At 55.0% G+C, this 22,157-nt stretch overlaps 1 protein-coding gene across 1 annotated transcript in view; it reads right to left on the reverse strand.

Annotated features, from left to right (window-relative positions):
* RAI1 (retinoic acid induced 1) overlaps positions 1-22,157 on the reverse strand; it is a 69,199-nt gene that overhangs the window by 13,740 nt on the left and 33,302 nt on the right.

A 22,157-nucleotide genomic window follows, 5' to 3' on the forward strand; every position in this document is an offset into this window, starting at 1 on the left:
AATAAAAAATAAGAGAATAAAAAAAGGGAAAAGGGAAAAAGAAAAATGGGGGAAAAGGAAAAAAAAAAGTGAAAAAAACCCAAGGAAAAAAAAGGGTGAGGAATAAAGAAATAAAAGGAAATAAAAGAAAAAAACAGAAGGGAAAAATGACACCAACAGAAGAGGAGATGAAAGGCCAGAGCCTGGAGCTGGCCGCAGAGCAGATGCTCAGCCCGGCTCTTCCCGGATAAACCCCCTCTCCGTTGGGAAGCACACTCCGGAGCAGGATCCATCACCATGGAGGGAGGCACCGCGTGCTCAATCCCCAGCACAGGGCTGACATCAACCTTGAGGCACCGATGGGGGGGGAGCAGAACCAGCCTGGCCTGAGGATGAGGAGGAACCCAGCTCCATCACATCCCAATCCTGCTGCAGGCCTGGGTGCTGGGGAGGACAGCACCACCATGGCCATGGGGCTGCCATTCACCACCATGGTGACCTTCAGCCAAGCACCAGCCTGGCCAGGTCTCAGTGTGCTGCTTTTATCTTCTCCACTCATTTTCTGCCTGACAGGTCAGGATCCTTCTTCCTTCCTCCCTCCCCTCCTGCTCTTGGCCCCATTCCCTTCAATTCCATTAATAATTAACCATTCCAATCATAATCGTGGCTAATATTAACCTCCTTCCCTCTCCCATGCCCTGCTTTGCTCCCTGCCTCAGTTTCCCCTTGAAGCAAGGCAGAAAGTGTATCCCTGTAAGGAATGGGATGGAGAGCAGAGCCACTGGAGTGATGCTGATGGGGAAGCACAGTCTCTCCCATCCATGAGTGTTGGATGCCCAAGGTGATGCTGGACCCCCTTTAGTGGGCAAGAAAACCAGGATGCCCCACACCTTGATGCTGCTGAGGCCATGTGGGGTTCAGGTCTCATGCAACAACATCAAAAGCAAATAAAAGAATGGGAGAAGGAATGGATCCTTATCCTGATCCCAGATCTGCCCTGCACATCCCTGTCTCGGAAGCCGGTTGCTGCAAGTGGATGTGGTTGAATGCATGAGGCTGTGCTCCCTTAGGAATGTGATGGGGATGGCTCATGGTCCACAAGCTGTGCCTGGCACCACAGCTTGGAACCAGGACCACTCTCCAGCCGTGCCTCAGTTTCCCCACCTCTGGCATGGGCCAGGGCTGTGCATGGTGGTCCCATCCCCATGGCAGCCCAGGAGCACAGGGATGGAGCAGGCTCGTGCCCCAGCCCCATACCGGTGTGCTGGATCTTCTCAGCACATCTCCATCCCCAGCAGGACTGGACACCCCATAGGATGGCCATCACCCCAGGACATTCCAGCTCTCCCAAACTGGATCCTGGTTCAACACCTCAGGCTCTGCTCTGGCCACAACCAGGTTTCTATTGGGAAAACTTCCAGCCAATTCACACTGCAATGCCAAGAAACCAGACCACAAACAGGCATAGGACAGACCCTGGTACCCCCATCCCTCTCCCCCACTCCTGCTCCACAGCTTGGCCATGAGGATGCTTGAAACGAGCATCATTAAATACTACCAGTGGTCCTAAGAGACCCCCTCACTGGGACCCACAGTTACAGGGGGCAATTCCCTGTCCCCCCTTTGCCTTCCTGCATTCCTGTTTCACAGCACCTCCTGCCTTTGCCTTTGGGGCTCCACCGTGCTGAATTCCATCCCTAGCTCACCACCACCAGCACCAAACCCCCTGCTCCTGCACACCCCATGGATGCTGCTCCTGCACACCCCATGGATGCTGCTCCTGCACACCCCATGGATGCTGCTCCTCGGCATCCATGCACACAGGTCTGTCCATTGGAGGTGAATCCGGATACGCTGCTGCTGGGCTCTGCCCTCTAAGTCATCTCCTGCCAGCAGCAGACAGCTCCATAATGAAGTGTAATGCTCCGACACTCCCCTGAGTGACAGTGCCCAGCACTGGCTGCATCCCAGCGGCTCAGCACAGCCTGCCAAGGGGGGAAAACAGGGGGGAAAATGAGCATCTCCTTGCCCGGAATGGGGCTGGGACCTCTGCTAGGGGGATGCTGAGCAGGAATCCCCTTGGGTAAAGGGAAAAACAAGGATAACAGGAGCTTGGGAAAGGTTAAAAACCAGACTAGAAGAGGGCTGGAAATAATAAATCAAGGTTCAGTGCCATGTGATGAATTATTTGGGTATTACACATTCCCCCCGTCCAAATCCCAAAGACAAATAGGAGGGCAGGTGAGCTGGGGAAGCAGATTTCCATAGGCCTTCTCCTGCTTCCCGGTTATTGACTCTGTCAATCACTGCAGGCGCCGTCCCCACCTCTTGGCACCCCACAAAATCGGCTCCTTTTGTTCCTGCTGCAGAACAGGGCGGGAGGAAGAGGTGGGGAGAGGAATTTGGGGCAGGGAACTTCCAAAAGGGATGATTAAGGAGTTAATCTGCCTGAAATAGATAAGGAGCTTAGAGCTGCTGGTATTTGACTGTCCAAGTTTGGATCCGGCGTGTCTTAAACACTGGCTTGGAATGTACTTAGATATGACCAAAGTACATGTCCCCCCCCGAGGAATTACCAGGTTGCCAATTAGATTTGCTTCCCAGATTCACTCAAACCTTCACAAGCTTCTTCAGAGCAGGAAAATTGCTGCCTCTCCCTAGGGAAGCGTTGGAGCAGCCGCTGCTGCCTGGCCTGCAGCCGGCACGGCATGGAATTGATCACAGCAGCACATGGGGATACACTGGGATTTGTGGGAGGGAGGCACAGCTGGGGTGATGGGGAGGCAGGGATGGCTGGGATAGGGTATGGGGACACTGGGTATGGTATGGAGGGTGCTACGGGGGGTGTTGGGTGGTTGGGAATGCTGGTGGGAGGCTTGCTATGGTGATGGATCAGCATCAGGGATGCTGGTGTGATGGCTGGGCTCGCAGCAGACCAGGCTCAGCATTCCATAGGGCTGCAGAGCCAGGGCTCCCAAATCCAACCCAAACCATCCCAACCCATCTATCTCCACATGAACCAACAGCAGCCAGAGCCATCCCGGCCTCTAGGCAGGGGTACAACACAAAGCAGAGCCATGAAGCTGCACAGGGAAGGTGAATAAGCACCGCTGGGAAATGCCCAGCCCCCTATGGACACCAATCCCTATGGACACCCAGCACAACGTGAGCCCAATACTCAGAGCATCAAGACCCACTGCCCATACCTGGGTCACAGCTACAACCAGCACTGGAAAGCAAACATCACCCCCTGCAAAGCCATCTCTATCCATCTGTTGTATCCATCCCCATCCCCATCCTGGCCATTTGCAGTGCTCCATAATGTGATGGAGAAAGTGATGAAGTCTGGGGGGTTACATGACCATCGTGGAGCTGGGACCATAACAAAGAACCCAACCACTGCATCCCAACACAGGCACCAAGCTCCTTTCCCATCCCCTCACTAAATGAACCATGGGTTTCTCTTTGGCATCCTAATCCCATAGCATGGTATTGGGAGCAACAGCATCTCACTGGACCAGTCCCAGCATCACCGGTGTGGTGGCAGCGTGATGGAAAGTTGCTGGAACACCAGCTTTGGATGCTGAGTCCTGGTAACAGTTGCTATGTGAAACATTCAGAGGTGGAATTTACTGTCACAGTTAATAATAGATGAAGGTTTTAGAATTTTTGATGCTTTACATTTTAAGCTGTTTGATTTATAATGTTTCAGGAAAGGAGGGGAAAAAGGGGAGGAAAAGAAGGCAGGAGCTGAATGGCAGCATGTGATAAACACGCCAAGCAGGGAGGCAAGTGGAGGGCTCCATCCATCCCTCCGCCTGCACCAGGGATGCAGGTGAGATCCCCCACTATGGCCATTGCGATGGCATCTCCCCACCGAGCACCAGGACCGCAGAGCATCCCTTCACAATTACACCCGAGCTCTTCAATTGCCAGATTGCACCTCATTTTTCTCTTGTATTGCTTGCTTTTTGTCCTTAAATCTCCGCATCTCTCCTCATCCTGCCCCCGCCGGTGCTTTGATTCCAGGGTTATTTACTTGCTGGCGCTCCTCTCCCCTCTTGCAGGTGTATTTCAAGTAGGCTCCTTAAATAGCAGCGAGCCTGCTGATTAGCAACACGCTGCCAAAACATGGAAGGGTCTCATTCCCCTGTGGAGCTGCTGCTGGGCTGGCACAGAGTGATGCCGAGGTCCTGGCATGGGGGGATGAAGGGGATGGATCCAGGGAGGCTGTGTCCATGATGGGTCTGAGCTCTCCTTTCCAGCAGCAGTGAGTGCAGGAGGGACCTCAGCATCCTTTGGTGTCCCTCAATGTCCATTGATGGGCTTCAACCCTGGCACCTTGTTCCGGCTTCTTTTGAATCCTTGGAGCATCACAACATCCAAAGCTGCCCAATGGTTGGGATGGCTTCAGCTCCAGCACTTTGTTCCAGCTTCTTCCAAGCCCTGGAGTATCCCAACATCCCAGATGTGGGTGATGAGGAGAATTTAATCCCAGCTCAGCAGGACTTCAGCTCAGGAATGAGGAGGGCTCCACACCTCTGCTACCAGTGCTGGACATGCAAGTGAGGGGAGGGGGAAGGATGGATGTGAGGGAATTCCCCCTTTGCTGTTCCAAACCATGGTGCAGAGGGCAGGAGCTACATCCCAATGCTGTTGGGAGGATGTGCTGGCTGGAACTGGGATGCTGGAGCCTCTAATACCCTGACACATCCCAGCCTGAAACAGATCCATGGCCCTGTCCCAGTGCCAGACCCAAGGATGTGCCTGGGGCTTGTCCCCAACCACTGGTACCCTCCAGCCCTTCCAGAGGCCCCATTCCCCTCCAGGACTGAGGATTCCCGGGGGTCCCAGAGCTGCCCCCCTGATGTCTCAATCAGGGTTTGTTCATTGCCCCATTTACATATGCACAGCCTGGCTGGAGCTGAGTGCTCCTTTATAAAGCAGAGGGGGAAGCTTGCCTTAATGAGGAGGGTTATTCCACAAAGATCCATTACTAATGGGCTTGGGAGCAGAAAACCAGCACTATAACATGCCTGTCTCTCCCTGGCCACAGCATCCTCACTGGGTTTGTACCCACAGCAGGGCTGGCACTGGTACCAGCAAGATCCCAACATCCTTGTCCCTCCCAAACCCATTCAACCCCTCCACAAAGCAGCTCCAGGATGGGATATTGAGGCCAGCACAATCCAGCATCCCTGCTCCCCACAAAGTCCCTGTTGCAAACACCAATCCCTGATGTGTGTGTTGTCCCCCCCTCCTTGAGATCCTCATTAGGCAGCAATTGGCTGACCCTGGTTTGCAGCATCAAGCAGCTCTGCCCCAGACACCAGGACCGGAGGTGCAGTACATCCCAGGGCACTGTCACTGCCTATTACCACACAGTGCTAAAAATGAGCACCAGCAATGAGATAAGGAAGGAAATCACAGTCCCTGCCCACCCCGGTGGGCAGAGCCCCCCCAGCACTGCACGCAAGGTGGGGAACACGACAGGAAAGGGAGGATTTGGTGGGATGGAAGTGGTTTTCCATCACCAGCCTCAGTGAGGAGCCCCGCGGTGATACATGGCACTCGGTGACAAATCACCCCCCCGGGGGGTGGTTTCTCTGCACGCTGCTGGTTCAGGGCATGGCCATGGCTGGTGCTCAGAACAGACCCATTGCCCACCCCATACAGCACCAATGGGGCTGTCTCTAGGGTCATGCGCCACGTGCCCAGCTGTGGTTTGGATGGGTTTGGCCAGCCCTCTGTTGGATGTAACATCCAGGCTGGTGCCCTATGGCCGTCCCCATCCCAGCAGCTCCCCAGTGGGGTATCCATCTACAAACACCCCATTTCCCCCACTCATCCAGCACACCACAGCCCATGGGATAGGAGCTGGAGCATCCTCCTCCCTATGGATGCATCCTGCATTGGAGCAGCAGGAAGGGGACAGATGCCTGCATCCATCCCGCTGCCTATGGGGCACCATCCTCCATGGAAGCACCAGCAGGAGCACAGCCCCTGCTCCCTCCTGGACATGAAAGAGCAGCTCCAAGCCGGGGGCCGGCTCCATGCCTGCAGCCAAAGGCTTGCGGCCGCCCTGCTTGCCTGGGCTGCGGCTGGAACGAATGCAAGCACATACCTCTGCCCCGGCACGGGTGTTTGCTCTTCTCTTCCGCGGCTGTGATTGATTAAAGGATCAGGGACATCTGAGAATGGAGGCAGCAGCGGCAGCAGCAGAAGCAGCTCCCTTTGGACTTGGAGAGCTTCCTTGCCTGCTGCTTGCTGCTGCCGTTGCCTGTCAGGCAGCTTTTAATCAAGGTTTGCTTATATCTGCAAAGGCCTTTCCCAGAGGGATGAAGGGAGGAAAAGAGGGGGGGAGAGTATATTAACATGCCAGCCACCCTCCCTCTCCCTCTCCTTTGTTTATGGAGAGGGTCAGTGCTTGGAAACGGCTGGCGGGGACTGGGAAAGGCACTTTGGGGGTGCCGGTGGCGCGGTGCAGAGCTCGGCATGTCTGGGTATCGTGGTGCAGCCATGGGTAAGGAGGGCATCGGCACCCAGCTGGGATGTGCTGGGTAATGGCAATGGGATGGGGAGGGAGCAGGAGCTGGTGGCCAGGGCTTGGTGGTTTCTTCCACTTGGCCCTGGGTATGTGGCATGTCCCCATGGGTGGGTACAGTGGGGAGGCAGGGACCAACCCTGCACCCTGAAATGGGGTCTCAGCCTGGAGAGAACAGCACTGTCCATACACCAAGACCAGTACCATTCATACACCAAGACCAGCACTAGCCATGCGCTGACACCAGCACTGTCCATACACCAAGACCATCATTGTCCATACGCCGAGACCAGCACTGTCCATACACTGAGATCAGGATTATCCATACACCAAGACCAGTACTATTCATACACCAAGACCATCATTGTCCATATGCCGAGACCAGCACTGTCCATACACTGAGATCAGGACCATCCATACACCGTGACTAACACTAGCCATGCACTGAGACCAGCACCGTCCATACACCAAGACCAACACTGTCCATACACTGAGACCAGCAATGTCCATACAACAAGACCAGCACCATCCATACACTGGGATCAGGACCATCCATACACTGAGACCAGCACTAGCCATGCACTGAGACCAGCATCGCCCATACACTGAGACCAGCAGGCAGGGAGAACCCTGGCCCCTCCAGACCTCCTCCAGCCCTGCAGAAGGTCAAAGTCTCCATCCTACAGCAGCACCAGGGATACAACCAGGAACCCCGGGGTGGTCACATCACCACATCCCATCTCCCTTCTGCAGCACAGGCAATACTGGGGCTGCAGAGATGCACACCAGTCCCAAACCGGCCCACAGCAACCCAGGGATGGATTTGTTCCACACCAGCAGGATCTCAGCATGGCACAGACAAGCAGGGAGCACCCCTAGCAGCAACCACCAAACCATCACCCACCATAGCCCATGCATGTAAGCAGCAGGGGATGATGGTGACCCCCAGCCCCAGCAATGTGTCTGCCTCTTGCTGCCACTCGTGCGCATCACTTGGGCTCTCCATGGTCTCTTATTGCCCAGCTAATGACCTGCTAAAAGTATGATGTGAAAACCCACACTCTTAGCCAGCCATTAAACTGGGTAGGACCAGCAGGTCATGCTTTATTGCTTTAATAACTGAGTTTATGAAAGGTCGTCTCATAACTGATAACATGCATAATTTCTGTAACTTAATTAATGCTGCTAATATACTGGAGTGTCCATCAGCTGCTGTTGCAACTGATGAGCACTTTGCATCCATAAATGGGGCTGGGTCCCATAGCCCAGGTCAGGCTCTGACCCTACCAGGCAGCACCCCCAGTGGGAGCAGGGTTTGAATCCACCCTGCCATGCCACTTTTCCACATTGGAGTATCCTGTTTGGAAATGCTCCAGCCGGGAAGGGGATGCCTGTGATGGAAATAGGGCCAACCTCTAGCTCCCAACCTTACAAACCCATAGAGAAGTGGTATCTTTGCTTCACCCATGCCAAGGGCAGACTTAGGACCTGCACAGGGCGAGCTTTGCCTAGAGAAGGACCAAAAGCCTCTGCAGGATGGGAGTCACTCCAGCAATTCCATATATCCCCATATGGAGTTAAAACCAAGCAAAGGAGCATTGCCCTGAGTAAGGATTTGGGGTTTACCCCATGAGGAACCCCAGGACTGACCCTGCTCCTCCCGATGATGCTCCGGGATGCAGCGCATCCATCCTGGCCCCGCAGAGGTAAATGCCACAGCGCCGCTGCCTTTCCTCTATATTCTAAGGACAAACCTCCTTGACAAGAACACATTCTCCTCATTAAAAGGCTTGGGAAACATAAAGCAGCAAACGACTTCTCCCCAAACCATCCCTTTAAAGCACCCCCAGCGGAGCTCAGGTGCACGCAGTGCTCAAGCCCCTGATATGCTGCCACCAGCAAACACAGGCACATCCAGAGCCGCAAATCCCGAGCTGCTCCCGTCTCCTGCTTAGCTGTGCAAATTCCTTCCTGCTGGCTGAGAAAAGCCAATATGTCTGCGGCTCCGGCGCAGTGATTGTGCAGCACCGGTTATCATCCTGCCAGAAAGGCACGAGCTGCTGCTGGGGCACTCTGCTTGCTGTAAAGGCAGCTCTGGATCATGTCCTAGCGCATGCAAGTTGTCCAAAGGAAGTGGGTGGAATCTGCTTGCCTCTGATTAGACAAGCTTGGAGGGGGTTTTGTTTGCCTGGTGCTTTGAGAGAGGGGAGAGAAGAAACAGAGGTGTCAGATGTGTGGCTTCCCATCCCCTCTGCCCTGAAACGCAGGCGCGCATCGCACGGTCCCCATGGGATGTGCAGCTTTGCCCACACTCTGAGCAATGATCCTGTGGAATGAGGCTATGATCCTTCATCAATCACTGCCTGAGTGCTTCACTCCCTGGGCTGTGCCCGTTGCCAGCCATTCCCAAACAGGGAGCAGTGTTGATCCCCTCAGTGCCTGTGGGGTCAAGGATCCTGCTTGGGAATGGGGGAATGGGGGGCACAGGGTGGACCCTCTGCCAGCATCCTACATCATCGCGATTGAGGGATGCAGGATGCTGGGGAACCCTTCCACAAGGAGAATCTTGCTGCTCTCAAGCAGGGTGAATCCCGAATCCCAGGATAGCATCCAGGAGGTGGGATCGGGACAAGCCCTGAGGCTGCAGCGAGGCAGGTCTTGCCAGGGGAGGAAAAATGACTTGGAATTCAGATTTCCTGATGTTTAGGGGCTTGGAGACCTCGACACCCCCTGCGTCCATCTGGCTCCTTTCCCCTCTTGCGACGGCTCGCTCCCGCGTCCCCATCAATCCGTGAATACCAATTATGGTTTAGGAGAATGTATATCTGAGATGTGCAAATACAAAAGGCAGGAAATAAAAGTCATCTCTTACTGAAGAGGAGAGGTAACCATGACTACCTGGGACCTCATTTAAAACTGTGCCGGCCGCAGGCTAAAAGGCAACGCTTCCTATTGTTACACACGGTTACGGAAAGCTTTGAAAACCCTTTCCAACCCCCCTCCAAAAACAGCCAGCTGGGAAGTAAGAAGGAAAACAAGGATTGGGAAAGGGGGGGAAGGATGTAGGTGATATTTATTGGTGTTTGTGCTTGCTTCTGCATCCCCCTGCATGAAAAGAGGCTGCTGAGCTGCAACTTCAAATGAGCAACTCGGAGGGAGACGAGCGCCGGCGGCATCGCGGCTCCGGTGCCACGTGGCACTGGCAAAGGCAGAGCTGTGCTTGGAGAGAGGTGCATCCCTTGAGGAATGCAGGGAGCAAAGTGAGCCTTGAAGGGTTCCTGATGCTGTGAGCATCACCGGGATGGGATGGTGGGATGTGGGAGGGGATGGTGGTGCTGCATGGTGCTGGCACAGAGCAGGGGGCATCGTCTCTGTGCTCAGCATCCGGTTGCTCTGATTTGTGTATAACCACGACCTGCCCCATCCACATCAAAGACTAGGAAAGGTTTCCTGCACCCACCAGACCTCACACCGCTCTTGAGCTCATGGTTATAAGGCCAACAACCAGGGAATTGAGATTCCCTGTTTTCTGGTTCCTGAGCCATGACACCCATCACACCCATCCAGCGGGAACCACCTCAAACCAGACGCTGCTTCCAAAGGGAGCCACATTCAACACAGCACCAAGAGGCTGCACGTGGCGCTCACCTTCATTCCCATCACCCCCGGTGCATACCATTGGCAAAGCTCTCCGGACCCACACTCAGGACCACACAACGGGGCTGCAGCAGCCCCAAGGCAGGAATTATGGCCTGTACAAAAGACAATGACAGTGAATCTTGTTATGGGCTTTTCAGCAAACGTAATTCCTTTTTATTAGAAAATTAAAGGGTATGAAAAGCTTTCCAAGGCTGAAGAGCTGAAATGTGCCTTCATAAAACATGCGGCGTCTGATAAAATGGATTTGCCTGTCTGCCTGCCCCGGCCCTTCCCCCTCCTGGTTATTATTCCCACCGGCAAGGGGATGCCTTTTGCCAAAACACTGATCCCAAGGTGGCCGCCAGGTACCACTCAGCTTGTTCAAGGGCTGTTTTGGGGTCTTTTCTTAGCTCAATAGAACTCCAAGGGTCAGTTTTCCCCTGTACCATTGCAGGTAAAGGCTGAGGATGATCCAAACCATCACCCCAAATGCATCCCGTAAGGATGCAGCAGTTAGGGTCAGTTTTCCCCTCCACCTTTACAGATAAAGGCTGAGGATGATCCAAAGCATCACTGTGAACCCATCCCATAAGGATGCAGCAGTTAGGGTCAGTTTTCCCCTCCACCGTTGCAGGTAAAGGCTGAGGATGATCCAAAGCATCACCCCAAACCCATCCCGTGAGGATGCAGCAGTCATAGGCAGGAGGAGAGGTGAAGCCAGGCAACAGCAGACAGGAAGTGCTGGATTCCCTACATCCATTGCACAAACAGCAACAAGGAAAACCTATTGGGAAGCCTGCTCCCAAGGATAAAGTCACACCAGCTGTGTGTGAGAGGCCAGCATCAGGCAGCTCAGGCAATGGGAGGATTCTCATTTACTTCCCTTTAATCATTCCAGCTCTTTTGTCTTCCCTATGGTTCGAGCCATCTTCCAGGTCTGGTTCAAGGTTGTCTTTGGGTCTCTCCCACTCGGGCTTCCGGAGCCAGCATGGGCCCATGGCACCATGGAGTGATGCTCGCAGGCAGTGCTGCCCCTTCCATCCTCCATAGGCAGAATACCCCTTGCCAGCCTTCCACATACAAGGCCCAGCTCAACCTTCCAGGATTTGTATTTCCATTCAGTCAGCTTTGCTGCTGCAAATCCCTGTGGATGGACACCAGTGGGATGCATCCATCTCCACACAGGGATGACCACAGCGATGATGCACAGAGACTTTGCCAGCAGCCTGTCACCCTTGGCATGATGGAGACTGGGAAGGTGAAGCATCCCCTGGGTGCCATCAGGGGGATGATGCCCCATCAGCCCTGGCCACTGTCCCCATATGACTCCATCCCCGGTGATGTGACACAGGGGCAGGCAGCGATGTGATGGACAAGCCACCATGGGGCCACAGCGCTGATGGAGACAGCACCCAACATCCCTCCATCACTGTGCCAGCACCAACACCAAGGGGGGCAGCAACCCCACTTGTACCACGGGATGGAGCATCCCCATGCACCCTCTCCTTCCCTCACCAACAAGTGCACCACAACCCAGCTTCTCCTTCCCATCCCATCCCATCCCATTGCTGTGCTGGCTACGACCACAGGAAGAGCTGTAACACTAGAGCAAACCTCCCCACTCAGCCCTGCTACAAATCAGGGTCAGGCAGCAGTGCTGTTAGACAGAGCCTGCAGCTACGTGCTCCTGCTCCTAATGTCCTCCCCTGCACACTGCATGGGGACACGGAGGAGACGAGACAGCATCTCGGTCGTGCTGCCCATCCGGGGCTTGCTGCCCTCTCATCCGGCTCCACCAGCGCTTGGGGTTAACGCTGGGGATGTGTTTTCCCCTTAGGGCAGCTCTGGCTTTACCTTTCCCATCTGTGAATGTGGTTCAAAGTTTGCCTGAGCCTATTTTTAGAGCCTCTTCACCACATGCGATTTCTCCATCGTGAGACAGGAAACGCTGATGAGGTTCTTCGCCACGGAGATGGTTCCTCCTCCCCGGATGGCCTCTGAGCTCCTCTGATGTGTGTGGTGCTGCCAGCCCTCACCTCGCAGCAATGGGATTGTGTCCTGTGGCAATGGCTATGGCAAGCTGGAGAGCCAAGGGTGGCAAGTGTCCGAGGGTGCTCCCCTGGCTCCTGTCACAGTGAGGTCCCCATCCATGGGCTGTCTCAGTGGGGATCTCTATGCAAGGATGGATGGGTCCTGCTTGTTCAGCCTGGAGAAGGCTCCAGGGGGACCTGAGAGCAGCTCCAGTGCCTAAAGGGGCTGCAGGAAACATGGAGAGGGGCTTGGGACAAGGGCCTGTAGGGACAGGGCAAGGGGAATGGCTTGAACCTGCCCGAGGGGAGACTGAGCTGAGCTCTTAGGCAGAAGCTGTTCCCTGTGAGGGTGCTGAGGTGCTGGCACAGGGTGCCCAGAGAAGCTGTGGCTGCCCCATCCCTGGCAGTGCTCAAGGCCAGGTTGGACACAGGGGCTTGGAGCAGCTGCTCCAGTGGAAGGGGTCCCTGCTTGGAGCTGGATGAGCTTCAAGGTCCCTTCCAACCTGAACCATTCCATGATTCTATGATGACCCCAGCAATGGAAATACAAAACCTGGAGGGTTAAACCGAGCCCTGATATCACAGCCCTTGCTCACCAGCTTGCCCCATGCCTCAGTTTCCCCATAGCACCAGCATCCTATAGCAGTGCAAAGGGCTTGGTGGCTCCTGCATCTCCTTGACCACACACTGCATCGAAGCATCAGCACCTGGGCTGCCATCAAACAGACCCAGCAGTGATACCCACCCTCAGGGGGGATGCTCAATGTGTCCCCACTGTCACCCTTAACACGAGATGCTTTGGAGCTGAACCAGAGCCTCACCAGGCACCATCCCTTCTGCCGCCTGTCACATCCCTGTGCCTGCATCCATGGCGTGGGCTCAGCAGCCCATGAGCGCGGCTGCGGCTGGGCGATGTGGTACCCGCTGCTTGAATGTCAACACCTCATTTATACATCTTGATTGGCTCTCATCAGCCATGCTGCGTTACACCTGATTGCTCCGAGCCCGCGCGGGGGGCCATGCTGCAGCGCCTAATTCCATTTAATTGGCCCCTCCATCCCAAGCAAAACAGAAATAGAGGAAGAAAGACACAATAAAGCATCTTTTCCACCACAAAAACCAGGCGAATCTCTGCGTTCTGGGGGCTGGGTTGATCCTGCGGTGGGATGTGGGAATCTCTTCCCATCAGTGCCAGACCCTGTGTGATGCTTTGCCACCCCCTCGCCCCACAATGAGCTCCATGGTCATGCTTCCCTGTGCTCCTTCTGCCTGCTCCCGCAAACCACTGAGGCTGAAATTTCAATTAAGGAAGGGAAATAATCACCCACTGCTCCACATTCCCTCTAAGATGGGAGCCAAGCCCAGCCACTGCCTCCCGCCGGCTCCTGGCATTCCAATGGCATTCCCAGGCACAGCCGTGCCGGGAGGCCAATGCCGCAGGGATGCTGGGAACTGATGCTCACTGATGCTGTGAGCCCCATAGCCTGGTTCAACCTTGTGTGGGTCTGAATCCTCTGCCCATCACCATGCCCTGGGCTGGGGACTGGTCCCTTACTTGCTGCCAGGCAGGTGACCATGGTAATGCCTTGGTTCTCCTCCTCCCATTCCCAAGCCATATGCCACAGGGAACCGTTGTGCCATTCCTGACATCCCCCATGCACTGGGTGTGGGGAGAGGAGGGGTGAGAGGATGGGCAGCAGTTTCAGCTGCAATGGTGGCACTGGAGGAGTGTGGGGACAGACACCCACCTTTGAGCTATGTCCCCAGCTGGGGGACACCAGTGGTGTGGCATGGCACTGCTTAACCTAGAGCTCACTCAGTCCTGCTCCAAGCCTCTGGAATGTCTCTGCCTGTGTTCACCCCCATCATGTTCCAGAGACCACATTTCTTACATCCTTTTGCTTTAGCACAGCCAGAAATAGGAGGAACAAATCCCACTGAGGCTGGAAAAGGCACAAACCCCGACAGGAGGATGCTGTGGTATTCCACAAGTGCTCCTGCAGCTTCTCCTCACCAGCCAGCCTGTTCATGCCCTGCTGGGATTACACGATCCCATCATAGATCCTTATGGTTCATCCCCAGCCAGAGGCAAACCCCTGGAGAAGGCAGAGACAGACACTGACCGGGACACAGGAGGCTCCCTCCTCATGAGGATGAAGATGAGGAAACAAGGATCATCTCCTTAGCTCAGGAGATGCCACGTTCAGGTGGTGGGTGCTGAGACAGAGCCCCAAGAGAGAGAAGGACATGGTCTACTATGAGGTGTCCCTGCCTGTGGCTAGGGCTTGGAACTGGATGATCTTAAGGTCCTTTCCAACCCAAACCATTCCATGAATCCATGATTCTATGAGACGGGTGCTCCCGGCACCCTGACAGGTACAAATACACTGCAGTAATTGCCTTTTGCCACTGTGTGCTACAGGAGCTGTACCTGGAGTGAGCAGTCATTACAGCCCTGGCTGCCCAGGGAGCTCTGTGGATGCTGCAAGGAGCCACGCTGCTGCAGAACAAGCTGGTCTGCATTGGAATGTGATGTGTTCCCAAAACAGGACCCTTTGCAATCAACGGGGATGGTGTCTCACTTTCCCATTGCTTTCCCCATAAGCCATAAGGCTGAGGGTGCTGCAGCAAAGGCTGTGAGCCCCGTGACTCCGGTGGCAGGAGATGCAGCGATCACAAGAACAAGGAAAGCACCAACCTCAGGCTGCAGATTAGCTCCATCCCATAGGCAGGGAGGCAGAAACCTCCCGTGGTTCAGCATCTCACCAGAGACCACACAGGGAGCCTGGGGAAAGCCAGCGAGAGGTCACAGGTCCCTGCGGGGTGAGAGCATCCTCCCCATGGGGATGGAGGGAGCTTGAAGCCAGCGGTACCCAGCACCCCGAACCTCCTGTGGGGCCACCCTTTGTCCCTATATAGCCCCAAACACAGACCCCTGCAGTACCAGTGGGGGCTGCAGGAACCTGTTTGGCAGAGAGAGGCTTTTTAACCAAGTTTAAATGCACTTCCCTTGACTCGGTTCCCAGTTCAGTGTAGAGGAGACCCAAGTTGGCCGTCGGCCACAGCGCTCGGCTATGCACGTCCCTACCGAGAGACACATTCCTCAGCACTGCAGCTAAGTGCAGAGCAGCCTTGGAGGCCTTCACCCCTCCTGCAAGGATAATTTATGCCCTCTGACCCAGCTCCCCCTTTTAAATCAGGCTGATCAATAGAGAAATCAGACAATCCTTTTAAGAAACTATCTCATCCGATGCTTCCAGCTAATGATCCCTGCTCCTCTTACAGCTGCTTGCAGAGAGGTAACCCAGGATGCTGGGAGGACGGGAAGGCCACCAGGCCAAGGTTCTCCTTCCTCAATCCAAGTGGGAGCAGCAGCATCGCTGCCCATTTACATGGGAGGCAAATGGGAGATGCCAACCCTGTCTTTTGGAAAGCCGGAGTCAGGAAGCTGATGGCTCTTCTGGCAATGCCACACAGCAGCTCTGCTGCTGAGCATCGTACTGCAGGGAAGTGCTGGCTCCAAATCCCTGTCTCTTTGCCTGTTTCATCACCAAACGTGCCCTTCTCCCAGCACAGGAGCCCTCTGAGGACACTCTCCTTCATCCTCACTCTTCCTGTAAGCTCCTGGCATGGGTTTGCATTGCCTACCCTGCAAAGAGAAGCCAGCAAAGCTCTGCTTGCATGAGACCCCCCCCTGCAGTCCTGCATCCAGCTCTGGGGCCACAACAAGAGAGGGACGTGGAGCTCTTGGAGTGAGCACAGCAGCTCCAGTGCCTAAAGGGGCTGCAGGAAAGCTGGAGAGGGGCTTGGGACAAGGGCCTGTAGGGACAGGACAAGGGGAATGGCTTGAACCTGCCCAAGAGAGGGGAGACTGAGCTGAGCTCTTAGGCAGAAGCTGTTCCCTGTGAGGGTGCTGAGGCACTGGCACAGGGTGCCCAGAGAAGCTGTGGCTGCCCCATCCCTGGCAGTGCTCAAGGCCAGGTTGGAGCATCCTGCTCCAGTGGAAGGTGTCCCTCTCTATGGCAGGGGCTGGAGCTGGATCAGCTTTAAGGTCCCTTCCAATCCAAACCAGTCTGGGATTCAAAGGCAAAGCAACAGCCACAAACCTGGTTCCTGAGGGGACCAGAGCAGCACAGCCAATGTCCACAGCGGAGCCTCCACAAGGGCTTTATTGATGGCAGCCATCAAGAAACCGTTTCCATCTAACTGGGAAAGGAACCAGGTTAACCAGCAAAGAGGGAAGCATCAGAGAACCCTGTAAGTCTTCAAAGGGAACAAACGTGTTCAGTAGCCAAATGTCTCCTTCTCCTTTGTGTGCGCCAGGCTTTTGACATTTACTATGCTGCCCGAGAACCATGCAGAGGAAGATGCTTTTCCTGCATCCGAGGGCCATTTCTCACCCTGACACGCTCAGACAGGGATTTCTCCTCTATTCAAGGTAGGGTCTGGTCCTCAGCATCCCTTCCCCATAGGGACCTCATCCTTCAAACCACCCAGAAGGAAGGATGTGACCATGCTCCAGGGATGCTCAGCACCTTCCCCATAACAACCAGGATAACAGGACCAGGCTCCAACCCTGGGGCACCTCCAACATCCCCCCCCAAAGCAAGAGAGCAGATGTGAAAGGCAAAGGGCTGCCGCAGCGCAGCGCGGTGCAGGTCCTGCCACAGCAGTCACAGTGAATTACAAGGTATTAGAGCCCCACGCTGCCGTGTCTCCTCCAGCGGCAGTCACGGTGAAGGACATGCTATGATAGCACTAGAGCCTCCTCCGGAGAATCCAGTCTCCAGGATGGTGAAAGGCAGTGGTATGAAGAGGCCAGCCCTGTCCTATAGATCATACAGCGACAGGCAGGGTGAAGGACATGCTATTACAGGATGAGGCGATGTGGGGAGGTACCCAGCGACAGCCAAGCTGGGATATGTGGTGATGGGGGTGGGTTTGTGTCTCTCTGGATCACTGCATGCCCACGTCTCTTTAATTGCTCTTTCCTACTTTATGGAGCAGCTCATTTACACACCAGGCATCTCCATCACTGCTGCTCCTGTATCCCCCTCCGGATGGTACCCAGAGGAGATGGGGAATCAACACAGCGACTGCCCTGCAGCTCCTCCGCATGCCCCATGCGATGGCGAGGGCTGTAACGGAGATGGGCAAAGCCTCCCTGATGCTCCAAGTCCCTCCCCATCGGAACACAAGCACCGAGAGCCAATTTTAGTGGCTGCCATAAATGCAGCAGGAGCGGTGTCCCCTGGTGAGGCATCGAGCGGTGACTAAGAGCGGAGATGACAATAAAGCAGAGGAAGCAGCAAGGGCTGACTGCAAAGCAGCAAAACCAGCCCCCCGAACCCAGCCTGCAGGCACTGACTGATGCTGCTCCCCCCAAACCACAACAGAGCCTGAACTGAGCCAGTGATAAGGAGTTGGGTTTTCCTGGGCTCCGGCTCGGCTCAGCCCTGGCACAGTGTGGGTGAAATCCCATCAGGAGGAGAGGGGAAAGGCTTCCCCGCACCAGGATGCTGGGATGGAGTTCAAACCTCTTAGCAAAGCACACAGGGAGGCTTCTGTACAGCCCCTGCATATAAATCTACCCCCTTAAAACGTCCTCAGTGGTAAATGCGGTAGAGAACATGCACAACTTGACAGGTCGCGGTGTATTTATGGTGCTTTGGCACCAGGGATACAACCAGTTGGGATTTTTGCTCTGCTCTCCCACTCGGGCATAGCCACAACAAACCCATTTGAATACCTCTTGTTTCAACCAAGGCAGAGATCCAGCCTATTCCCCACGGAGCAAGAGCCAGCCCTTGAGCCAAATCAATCTCCAATGGATCTCCATCAACTTCATGGAGTTACAACCACAATTTGGCCCATGTTGCGCCACGTAAACCTGGTCATTTCTCTTCCCAACGGCCCAAATCCCGCAGCATTTGTTAGCATGGGAGAGGGGGACGCATCCTTCGGGAGAGATCCCTTTGGATGCAGCGCCAGCCCTTCCTTGCTTTATTCCCTTTGCTGCCTGGGATGAAAGGCGAGCGAGACGCTCTGTACTACGTGCCTGAGCTGGTTGGGAAAGAAATAGGAATTTCCTCCTGCCATTCCCAGTCTTTTGATAGGCAGGTGGGATGCGAGCAGGAATAACTCAATCAAGACAGAGCAATTGTTAATTAATTTGTGGATCCCTTCGCCGGCTGATTGCCTTGGAGACAAAAGGGAAGCCTCTCCTTTAACACTTGTGTGCGCCTGGTACTCTGAGCCTCCCCTTTTCACCGGCGCATCTTTGCTCTTGAAAGCTGCACAAAAGGAAGAATTCCTTGATCTTTTGCCTCGTCTTAGGAGCCGCGCAGGAGGGGGAGCTGCATTGGGGGGTTTGGGGGTTCTTTGATGGGGTTTGGGGGAATACTCGAGCTCAAAATACCCACAGAGCTGGTGGGGAAGGTAAAAATAGATGGGAAAGGGAAAAGCAAACCCCTCGGATGGAAGAGAGCAAAGCGTTTTCCATCGACACCTTCTGCCCAACCCGCTCCATCCCCAAGGGGAGGGAGTTGAAAGGTTCACGCTACATCAAGCGGTGAGTAATGCAGCCGGAGGCTCCTGCTCAAGGCCAGGCTCTCACCCTCCATCACTCCCTTGCCCCATGGCCGATGCTGTGTGGGGCAGAGCCCTTCTCCCCTCTCCATCAGCGCCGGTGGGGATGCAGGAACTTCCTAGGCAGTGACTGACACCGCAATTATCGATTGCCGGCTGCAAAGGCTTGCTCCCGCCTCCCCCCCCCTCTTCTCACTTGTTTTCTTCTGTGCAGCAGAGTGCCAGCCTTCAGAGACTGCTGCTGTAAAAGGCTCAGATTGACGGGGTGTCAAGATATCCACTGCCCCTGGCTTTTAACGCTCCCTTGCAGGGAGGGGAAGAAGGAAGAGCCCCAGCGAGTGGAGCTTGGCGAGCTCCAAAAGAAAGGGAGGAATGAAAAGCTTTCCTCTCTCCTCTGTCGAGGAGATGCTCTTGAACCACAAGCAGCTTTTTCAGCCTCAGCTTGGCTGCGTGTGTCTCGGAAGCCTCAAGATGCTGGGAAGGAGGAGAGGCGGCGTGCCAGCGCCTTCCAACTGCCCAGGATGAAGGCACCAACATACAACACCACCATCCCCATCACATCTCCATGTGCCCATCAGATCGGGCAACAGCCATTGCAGAGGCAGGGAGGATTAAGAGGTATCCTGGCCAGATAAGGTCACACAGCAAAGGGTGCACAAGGATGAGGGCTCCCCAGCTCAGGAGCATCCTCTGGTGCTCAGCACTGATGGCACAAGGGGACCAGATCACAGGGTTTTCCTAGCAAAGGAGCTCCAGGTGCATCCTCCACTAAAGGCTGCTGGGGATGGATGATGGGAACCAGGGATCCTGGGTCCTTTGTGAGCCCCATCTCCATCCCTGCCACAAAATGGGGACATCGAGCCGGCTGTGGAGGTGTTTGTTTGCAAAGCCTGGTGGCACCTTGGGACCAGGGCTAAGTGTTACACTCTGGAGCCAGAGGCCTGAAATGAAAGCCGGCTCCACAACCGTCAGTGTCGACACCTGGTGATGGGAGGAGAGGGATCGATGATGGAGAGTCTGTCGCTCCTGATGCATCGCTGTCAGGGTCAATACACAGCTCTCAGGGAGATCAGACGGCCAGGTTAACTGCTTTGCCTCCGCGCTAAGCCGACGGGCTGCTGGAGCCTCATCCTGCTCACACACCGTCATCCAAAGCCAGACTCAGTCCCACAGCCACCAAATGCCACCAAGAGCATCCTCAGGGCTCGTGGCTCTTGTTTTCATCCACGTAGAGCTTAAGTATAGCTGCAAAAGGGTTTGGAAAGGGACACGGGGGGCAACAGGGATCTGCACCAAACCAGCACAGCATCACTGAGGGACCGCATGGGGACACAGGGCTTGGGGATAGCCCCATGGTCACAGAGATGCTGTGGCCACCCAAGGGGGACTAGGAAGTGGAATGAGAGCAATGAGACCCAAGTGAAGGGGAGCCCCATCTACCAGTCCCCTTCCCATCCTCATCCCGAATTGCTGGGCAATGGAAAAGGCAGGAGGACCTGGCACAGGTCCTGCCATTCCATGCCCGTGTCCCCTGAGCAGGCAGAGGATCCACGTGGCTTTGGCACGATGCCTGTCCCCTCTGGGTGATGCTCCGGATGCAGAGAGCCACCCCGGACCCCTATGAACCAGGAGAGCAGTGCCAGTGGGGCTGCGTTGTGCCCTTTGCACCATGCAGGTTTAGGGTACCCTGAAAACACATGGGGCTCAAAGGGCCCCCATATCCCCAGTGGACAGGATCCATCCCACTGCCCAGGGGGTCCTGTGAGGACAAGAGGCCCCACTGCAGCATCTCCCCATCAGCTCCCGGGGTGCTTTGAGCTTCTCAACACAACACAGCCCCCCTGGGGGGACTCCCCTACCAGCAGCCTATGGAGCCAGCTTGGGGGGGGGCACACACACACAGCATCACACCCATGGCACAACCAGACCTGTGCCAGCCCCCCCTTTAAAACCCTCACTAAACCAGAGCACGGCGTGAATAACAAAAGCAGCGATCAGTAAAGACTCTCCCAAGAGGCTGCAAGTTCTTCAATTAGAGCTCACATTATAGGAACGAGAAACTCCACACTGTCTTCCGTACGGATAACACTTCTTTCCCCCTTCTCCTTTAAAGAATGAAAGGGAAGGGAGGGAGGGAGGGAGAGGAAGGCTGCATCTCTAATGCAACAGACAGGTCTGCTGAGATTCACTTTGGCTCTTATTTTGACTTTCATCTAAAAGAGCTGCCCTGGGAATCCATTAAGTCCAATTTAAATCGGCTCTCCGCCCTCATGGCTTCTCCCCGCCTTCTCACACCCCCCCTGGCTCCCTTCTCTTCCCCCCCCTCCATCCTTGGAAGCAAACAAACACAAAAGCAAGGCCAGGCAGGGCAGGCAGTGAAGGGCAGCACCGGCATGGTTTCAGAGCCATTCCCGGTGGGAATACAGCCTCCCCAGGGCCGTTGCTCCAGCCTTATTTCCACTCAAATAAACACAATATCGGCGGTTTTTGGGGGGGAAAAAGGGGGTTTTGGGACCCACACACACACACATACACAGGCGGTTTTCCCTTGGATTTTACGGTCACAATTAGCTCCATTAACGCCGCAGCCGGCAAAGTTGGATGGGATATAACCACATGCTTCACTCCAGGTTTGGGATTTATTCCTCCCCAGAGAGCTTCCCCTCCCCAAGAGCATTCCTTTGCCTTCGGGAATGGTCCCCGTCCCCCCCCTTCCATCGCCACAGCCGGGTTGAGGGACGGACCCCTCTCCTTTCATCTCCTCACACTCATTCAAGCTCTGCTTCTGTCGTATAAGCAGTTTTCCATCTCCCCCCTGCTCCATAACACACCCGCTCTGCACTGCATCCTATTCATATGTTTTCAATCATCGCCCTTTCCCTATTTAAAACAAAGCACACACAGACACCCCCAACCCACCCCCCTTCTTTCCCCCTCCTTTTCCAGCAGCAGGGCTCTGAGCTCCCCCGTTATCCCCTGGTTTGTTTGTTTATTAATATGGATTTGGGAAGCGGGGGGGGTAAAAATGTGCCGTGGGAGCAAAAGGAAGCAGGAGGCGAAAGTCCCAGTGAGGGGCTATGGAAAAGCGCAGCCAGATGTGCAAGCCCCACGATTCCAGGGGTTATCAGCCAGATCCAGCTCTGGTTTCCCTTCCCCACCATCCAGCCACCGACCAAAAGAAAGGGAATCCATCAAGGCAGCGTTCTCACGTGCAGACAACGGCAGGGAGAAGCCAGGCAACCGACCGCCGCAACTTTTGTAAGTAGAAACCCCCATGCACATCCATAACTCCTCCATTCAATCCGCTTCCCATGGAAGATTCCCACTCCCGAGGGCTTCAAGCAGCCCCCGCGCCTGTTCCCATTCAACTTTGGGAT

Source organism: Melopsittacus undulatus, chromosome 8 (genome assembly GCF_012275295.1).
Source record: "Melopsittacus undulatus isolate bMelUnd1 chromosome 8, bMelUnd1.mat.Z, whole genome shotgun sequence".
Taxonomy (NCBI): domain Eukaryota; kingdom Metazoa; phylum Chordata; class Aves; order Psittaciformes; family Psittaculidae; genus Melopsittacus; species Melopsittacus undulatus.